This window comes from Meleagris gallopavo, unplaced genomic scaffold (genome assembly GCF_000146605.3).
Source record: "Meleagris gallopavo isolate NT-WF06-2002-E0010 breed Aviagen turkey brand Nicholas breeding stock unplaced genomic scaffold, Turkey_5.1 ChrUn_random_7180001955214, whole genome shotgun sequence".
NCBI classification, from domain to species: domain Eukaryota; kingdom Metazoa; phylum Chordata; class Aves; order Galliformes; family Phasianidae; genus Meleagris; species Meleagris gallopavo.
Genome location: NW_011216050.1, coordinates 5,686 through 14,421, shown reverse-complemented (window position 1 = coordinate 14,421; position 8,736 = coordinate 5,686). Strand labels below are relative to the sequence as shown.

Here is an 8,736-nt window from a genome sequence, read left to right as displayed (position 1 = left end):
AAAAAAAAACAGAACTGAAAAAAGACAGATCACGACTAAGTTTATGGTTGACGGATTGTAGAAGTGCTGAACTCCCACAGTTCCCAGTGGAGTCAATAAGGGAATGGCTTCCTGGCATTAAACCTGCACGAGGACCAGAATTTCCAAACAAGAAATTGAGAATTGGTTATTGGTCTTATTCAAAGTTCAGATGAAAAAGAATTCTCCGAGAAACAAGATTTTCAAAAATAAATTTCCTGATTTGATAAGCCTGTATTTCTGAATAAATTCAAGTTTTTATGCCAACACTGATGTTTATTATCAACTTCTCTAGGACAAAAAAAAAAAAAAAAAGTAAAATAACTTCTTAAAATTATACAAACTGAAAATCTTGGGTTCCAAAATGAAATTTTTAACTGAAATTGACATTCATTTGTATACTCTGCTGAACCTGGATTTACCATCAATAATATTAATAATAATCAGCTCTTAGGCATTTATAAGTCTTTACGCTTTATTTCTGCTTAGAATCATAATGCATAATGTAATGATTTAACAGCTTATTTCTCTACTTATATGAGCTTATATCTCATTTGATGCAAACCAGGGCAAAGCAAAACAAAACCCAACAAATCTAATCAATTGTAGTAGCAGATTTAATTGTAAAATGCTTACGATTAAAGGGAAAAAAAGAACAACCTATGCAGTGCCATGTAACTGGAGATTCATTGTAGACCCTCATGAAGTCCTGGAATTCTTCTGCTTATATCCTATCCATCTCATTTTGCACGTGTAGCACATGTATACTCAGCTTCTTGTTTGCATTAAACATTATCATGCAGCATGCACTTTTCAGTTTTCCTTTTTTTTTTTTAACCTTCTCTACATTTTATTTTTGAACCCTCCTGATTGCCACCACTGATGGTGTCACCTGCCCGAGGCACAACTCCCACACCAGAATCAACTTGATCACCACCCAATATTTATCGAATTTTCTATTTTTTAAAGCATCCATCCCAACTGCTTTTTTGAATGGAAGAATGATGCTCTGCAATCTCCAATGAGAGCGGTGCAGTGAGCAGCATCAAAGAAGATCACAAAAGCCTACCCAGCCCTACACCATCCTTCGCAGGCTATCAGGAGCATAGATACATGTACAACAGATGCAGATTTTCTGATTCTTAACTGGAGTACTACAATGAGTTTATCAGGCAGCTCTCAAGTCTATTCCCAAGAAAACAGAATAAAATCCTCAGCTGAGCACTTGGAGGTGGCAGCAGCACTGTGACATTCTCTCCAGGTCACTTTTTTGGGACAGCTTGCGCAAAAGAAGCCTGCAGCCTGGATACGTGCAACTTAATGGTGCAAAGCAAACAGGAGTTGGCCAACACTCAATAACAGCTAGAACTAATGAGCTATTAGCCTAAGCATTAGGGAGCTGAAGAGGCCAGGCAGGGGTGTTATTCTGTCTTTAATTGGCTACCCTGTGTGAGTAGGAAGGATTAACACCTTCTCCCTTCCCATGCTTCCAAAATATTCAAGAAAACAGGACAGATATAAGGGGATGACTTGAGGCCTGTGGGCATAAATCCATGAAAAATGACATAAAAATGCACACCCTGAAGTCAGAGACAAATGCTGTTGCCTCACAAGATTTTAAAGTGGACATATTTTCCCCCAATGTAATTTCCAACAGCCTTCCCCATACTCATTCATTCAAGCTCTTGGAGTCTGCTAATTAAACCTGCAGCTTTAACTTCCGTCAATTAGAGCGACTGCTGATCGATCTTTTCAGTAATAGCACATATTCCTGAAGTCTCCAGTATTTCACAAACATTAATTATGTTTGTACACAGGCAGAGTTGTGAAACTCAGCATTTGCCCTCACATTTTGACATCCAGATGTTGAGTAACATCCACACATTAGAAATGAATGCAAGGACTGCAAGCAGCATTTTGCAGGTGAAAAGCTGCAAAATAATGATCTCACATTTCATTTTAACTAACTCTCCTCTCACATACACTGAAGCTTTTTCAAGAGCATGGGACAAACCTCAAGACATTAGCATCCAATCTTGCTCTCTCTCTCCTTCACCAGCCCAGGACGCATTATGCTCAGTATAAATTGGGCACAAGCACAGAATTTTCATGTGTTTGGAATATCACTGCCCTGTAGCAGTCCAGTCCAATAAACCCATCTCCTTTCAAAGGGTCCCAGAGGCAAAATCATTCTCTGGGAAACCACCAGTTGCCCTCAGGGACAGAGTTCCAAAGTACTTCTCGAGTGCTTTTGTGTTTATTTACATAGGCAAAGAACCTACTATAAAATCAATATCATTTACTCAACTTAGATGTCCCAGAACCAGATCTTTACTACTGTCTTTACTACTTATCCGGATCAGACAAATCCAATCTTAAACTTTGAATGTGCAAAATGATTTTATTCATTGTGTCAAGACTTCCCATGAGACAGAATCCACGTTCCTGATTCTCTCCAACTTTTTCTTCTGCCTGTGTCCCATCTCAGAGTACTTCTATGTGCAGGAAGACATAATTTTGCCATCTTCTTTTCCTCAATTCATCAACTTCTCCAATCCTTATCCCTAGTTTCTGGGCTGCCCTCTAAAGGAACCATTAAGCAATAGCATCTACCTGTGTCTATTTTAATAGACAAAACTTCAAAATTATTATCTCAAACTCATTTTTAGGTGGGTTTTTTATTTTTCCATAAAACATGGCCACAAAACAGATGGAACCACATCACATCAGACAACACTTGAATATCAAATACTAACATCATGTTAAAACATGCATTTCATTTATGACACTTTGCTAATGTAGCTGTCATTTCCAATCCCTGACCTTTGAGTACTTTGACTTCCATTGGCAGCCAAGCTCCCCCCTGCCCCCCACAGACAAGTATGGGGGACACTGGGACCAGAGGTCCATTACTGGGCAGCATTTCTCACCCCATAACCATCTCAACTCTGAAGTCTTCCATGGAGGACATGAAATGACTCTCACTGGATTAAGCTGCTACGCCCACAGATTGCTAAAAGTACCTTCTTCATTCTCCTGTATAATTTGTTTACATTCCTGTGGTTTGATCCTGATTAAATGACTTCAGGTTTCCATGCCATAAACTGTTCTTAAATTCTGAGGTGAATGTGTGGGATCACCCTGAGGGAAACATTCACTTGTTAAATATATCCTGCTGAACGCAGAGAGCAAATACTTTCAGAAAATTTTGTGAAGGCTCTGCAATAACTTCTGAAAGTACTACACTGCAGTACTGCAAACAATCACATTTCAGTGAGCTGTGATACCATAGGACTGAAAAATATCCTTTTTTTTTAATACACCAAAGCCAATTCCCTATGATCTCTATTCATTTCGCTTTCATTGAGAAACAGCTGCTTTAAAGAAAATGCTTCAGATCTGCCCATCACATCTGGGACAACATGATTCAAAATGGCAGAGAGATGGTGAGCCAATGGATCTAATCTAATCATCAACTGATTGAAGATTTTCTTAGGTTTCTTGGTCAACTCCTTCACAGGAAGGATTTTTTTTCTTTTTTTTCCGTCTTCTTATGTCAATGTGAACATCTTCCATTTCAGTTTATTGCTCCTCATTCATGTGCAATGCACCTCCACAAGGGCCTGACTCCAACTTCTCCCTAACTCTCACTCACCAAGGAGGTTTCAGCCTTCTACATTTGTGAGCTGCTCATCTGTAGTGACAAATAAGCAGTGAGAATAGCTTCTTCCACACCTTTTGGCAAGCCAGACTGATGATCTCAGATATGGCCCCATTCAGGGACCATCTCTGACACTGCTATTTTGTAGTCAGTGCAATGCAAGCTTCACTTTGACTCTAACATTACAGGTAATAAATATCAGATATACACCACTAGAACTTAACCTGGCCAGCTCCTTATCCAAATCTAGGAAACCAACCAGCAACTTCAGCACCCATATTTATATTTGTGTTGAAAATAGATAATTGCACACCTAGGAATAAGGCTGTGCACATGACATGTGGCAGAAGAAAAGCAGTTTGCTATTTATGTGCTGGATACCATCTGTGTTCCTGCTTAGGTGTGAAAGCTAAAGAAAACTCAAGACAAAGGGAAACTGAGGCAAGTTATGCAATGTCACACTGGGCAGCTAGAGGGAGCTGTAGAGGCTAAGTAACCCTGGGTTAACTCTGGATTTTAGACTTGGTTGTATGGCTCTGGTTTCTATATACAAACAAACAGAAGAAAAAAAAAAACACAACACAGGGCTAGCAGGGAAAAAACATAAAACCCATGGTAAGACCAAGGACAACATGCAGCGTTAGGTACACTCCAAACACATTTTACATCATTAAAGTGACTTTTTTTTTTTTGAGCTTTCCTACACCCAACAAGCCACCATTTAGACTTCCTGGTGTTACAACATATTTCAGTACTGCTCTGGTCATCATATGGTGAGCTGTGTGCCTCTCATCGGGTCTGCTCCCTTCATCCTCTTTCCCTCCTGTGCTCTTTCAGCACTTTCTTCCTCTAAATTTCTCACACAAATTTTGAGCTTGTGCAAGTCAGTGCTTCTCCTACACTGTCTGCTGGGCTGTTAATACCTAGAAGTGAACTGGTAAAGATGTGGAACAGCCATGGAGCCCCAGCCCCACAGCATTGGTTCTGACAAGCCTGGAAAACCAAGAGTCCGGCCAGCAAGTGCACATGCCACGAGGTCATCAAGCAAGACAATGTTCCCCTTTTTGATCCACCGGTGTTATTGGAAGACCTTCAGTAAAGGGTCTGCTCAGTTGAACTGGAATAATTCTCCAAGAAAGCCTTCCATAACCCTGTTTGACACCCAGCTTGATGGATTTATTTTAATTTTTCCAGTAGCTGTGCAGCTTTGTTCAATTGTACGCCTTCTTGCCATACATTAGGATTTACGAGGTGTTTCTGGAAACACCCTGTGTAATTAAATGCCATGGGAATGCTGAGGACTGCAAATGTTTCACAAACATTAATACGTGGCCTATGCAAATTGCTGTATAATGACAATAGCTGTAGGTGACGCCTAGTGTTAGGCAAGAGTATCATCTTAAAGGAGATGATCAAGGTCACTTCTGGTACTGTCCTAATTAGACTGCGATGTGCTGCCTCAGATTCTGAATTATTTAACTTTCACTTGTAGTTTGTATAAAACCAGAAAGGCAGAGTTTCTTCTAGTATAAGAAATCATGTTAAATACATAAGAGATTAACTTTTTTTTCGAAATCTGGACTTGCATTTTAATTTATAATTGCCTAATGGGCAGAATTTGTGCTGATACAATATATTTGCAGATGAGGTAAGCATATAGAGGTTCTTTGAAGTTCAGAGAGTGAACGTTGCAGATCTACATCAGCAGAGCATCCATTCCTAAGTATTTCCCTTTGATTATTCTTTCATTAGCAAGCATTCCTGACTCAGCTTTACAAACAAGTCTTCTGCACTATGAAGTTGAATAGAACTGGTTTGGCCATAGAGATCATATTTTAGCTAGACAAGAGCCATTATTAATGCTGTCCCTGCCTTGCACAAGGGTATAATTATCTAAAATGATTTAAAGTTAATAGGTGCTCACAATATTAACATTGTATATTGTGGTATATGCAGCCTACCTTACTCTTTGTGCTCTGTTGCCTTTATTAGTCACTTCAGAGTACAATATAAAAACTAGAGTGGGGAAAAAATCTAATTCAGCAATAATGCATAGGAGGGAATTCAGAAGAATTCATTCTCTCATAGCTAAGGGAATGCATCTTAACACAACAGCCAGGATTCAGTTCCTGCCTATGTCAGGGATTTCTGATGTGCCATGGAGATGAAACAAGAATCCACTGTCCTAAGCTAGAATCGTTTTACAGGGGTGAATTCCATTCTTGCTGCATGTGTTCTAAAAGCCATGCTTTGAAATGGCAATTCCTGAGGGCAACAGACTTCTAGACAGAAGTTATGTTAAATTAGAACCACAAGATCTTGGTAAAAAAAAAATGGACAAGAACAACACGATTATATTTGCAGTTGAATAGCGAGTTTCCTCCGTGTGTGCAATATTCGTACCACCTCACTGGGAGCAAAGCATGAAAACCTGAGGCCACTTCTGCCATGGCACAGACACAGCCCAAACGCAGCCCCAGGCTGCCCCAATCCCCTTAACTCTGCCTCCAGGTGAGCAGAGGAACAGTGCATGATGGGAGGCTCCTGAACACAGGAAGGCTCCCCCTGGTGGCAGAAGACCAGCAGGAGGACTTCAGTGATAGATTCGTGGGGAACACCCATTCTCCAATAAATTAGTTCACTGCATTCCATCCTCCCTCTGGAGGGAGGCTTTGTGCATAAAGACACCAAACACACTTAGATAAATTAAATCCACTGTCTTGATGTTTGCGTCATGAATTACTGTTATTTAGTGAGGCAACCCTGAACATCCCCCAGGCAGCAGAGCTTATCAGGAATATTCTGGACACTGGGAAACAAGAATTCAAAGTACTTCACGAACATGTCAGTATATCATATTTGGAAATCAGTTTATGTTAATAGTAAAGATATCTTAGTGGGTTTAGACTTCTCTGACCTCACACAGAATAAAAAATGTAAAGCATTTGTTTAATCAGCTCCTCCTTTTAGGCTTCAGAATTGAAGATGATTTCATCTTTATTTAAGAGGTAGTTTTGCTGTCAAGTTTTTGCACCAGATACTTCCTCTGAGTTCGTTAAGAGCACTTCCATCAACTCCATTAACATTGTATCAGATGAGAAGGAAGCCCTGTGCCTCTAGAGATTTATCTAGGCGAGGAAGAGTCTATGTCAGTCTGTATTTCCAACAAGGAAAGAGATCTTGCATGCATTGACTCACCGTGATACTGACATCTCCAACTCTCTGTGCACTCATGTTTTTAGCAAAGATAAGTCTCAAAAAGCAGCCATGCATTTTAAATTCCTAACAAAATCAGCAGAGCAAAACCAGGAAACTTCAAGATTAAAGGAACTGGCAGCTTACAGTCTGCATTTTGAGTCATTACTTAACTCAGCTTCAGATAATCATAAACAGCAAGCAAAACAATTACAGGAGTAATACATGCAACAAAGTTTGCTTCATAAGTAATTAAGGTGCTTTACACAAAGGGTGGCTCAGATCCTCCAGGCAATCTGAGGAAGGATATAAACGCTCTTTTCGCACACAGCTTTTCTCACTACTTCTCTTGGTTTGTTCTCTGCGGTATACTGAGTAAGTCTGATTTGACAACTATGAATTTGATGTTATTTTAGTGTAAATCTTGTTAAAAATTGGGACTAAATCCTGCATGAATGTGCTATCAGTGGGATTAGTAAACACCTTTCTATAGATTCTTTTTTTCTCTGCAGGATAAAGGCTGTAAAATAAAATCAAGGGTTTCTGGAGACTCTGGGCTGCTAATTTGATAGGAGATGCAGGAATTTTAATCTCTTCTCTTGGAAAACTTCACAGAAGAGCAGAGAGTGTCTTTTTAGCTCCGTTCTTGCTTATTTGCCATGCAAGGGGATTTGGCAGTTGCTGGTGGGGATGTAGAGGGGGTGGAATTCTGTAGACAGCCGCTGAAGTAAAACTTCATTGCTTGAAATAGCTTTGCTCCGCTATAGAGATGCAGCACTACTTCTATCTGTTATTAACTAGTTTACTTGGAGTCCTAACAAGCTACACCAGCTGATGATTACATACTATTACTTCATATAACTTTGAAAATAAGCTCTCACTTCTAACTATTAGCACATGGTTTTGCTGGCATTTTCATGTCTTTACAGAGGATAAATTACACAATTTTTTCAGGTCAAAGCTGAGTTCTGACCTAAGGGTATTTGAGGAATAAAACGCTATGCATGCCTTCCCGCTGCCCCCACCCTCTGCAGAATGAAGTGTTTAGGGATAGTTTTCTGTTCCCCTGGCTACAGCTGAGAGAAGCAATTAGATTAGAGAGCTCACTGGCTTGCTCCTTCCCTCTGCTAGCCTCTGGTACAAGGCAGCACTGAGCTCCTGAAGTCAGGGAAAGCAGCTTCAGACACTCCATGCTTTGCAATATAATTGTTTATCCATTAGAAAGCATATCTGGCAACCTACTTTATGACACCGTATACCACTTCTCCATTGATAAAACAATTGACCAACCACTCATCTACAATATGAATGCTGTAAGCAACGCATTTTATTTATTAAATCTGTATTTGAAAACCCCCGTTTATTCTCTGCCTTGAATTTTTCCGTGTCTTAATGGAACAGTGCCTGTTAATAGCAGGAATTTACATGGAAAATAATAGAAGAAATAAAGTAGGTTCATAAACGGATAATTCGATATTCAGAAGTGTGGAAAACCCAGATCCCCCAGCTTGCATCCCATCCATACAGCACATAGAGTGGGTGCAGCCCTGGAGGCTGTGGGTGGGAGGAGAGGAGACGCTGTGGGAACAGGCTACTGCTTGTCTGCAGGAAGCACTGCCAAGGGCAGGGAGGTGTCAGAGCAGAGTTAGCTTGGGGGGGTGGGGATGGGAGACACAGGGAAAGGGGAGGATTTGGGCTTTGGGAAGAAGGCAAGGGAACAAGCTTAAAGGAGCAAATTAGAAAGAGAGAAATAGATTAAGGAAAAGGAGATGGGGAGAGGAGTTAAACAGTTTCTTTGTCCAAGTTACCTGTCTTAAGTTCCCTTATAGCCAAGCTTAGAAGCGTCAATTACTGAGCATACG

At 40.2% G+C, this 8,736-nt stretch overlaps 1 protein-coding gene across 1 annotated transcript in view; it reads right to left on the bottom strand.

The window, feature by feature from the left end:
• The window catches only part of LOC116217796 (feather keratin 4-like), a 22,420-nt gene that overhangs the window by 12,456 nt on the left and 1,228 nt on the right, over positions 1–8,736 (bottom strand). The gene's annotated exons all lie outside the window — the stretch shown is intronic.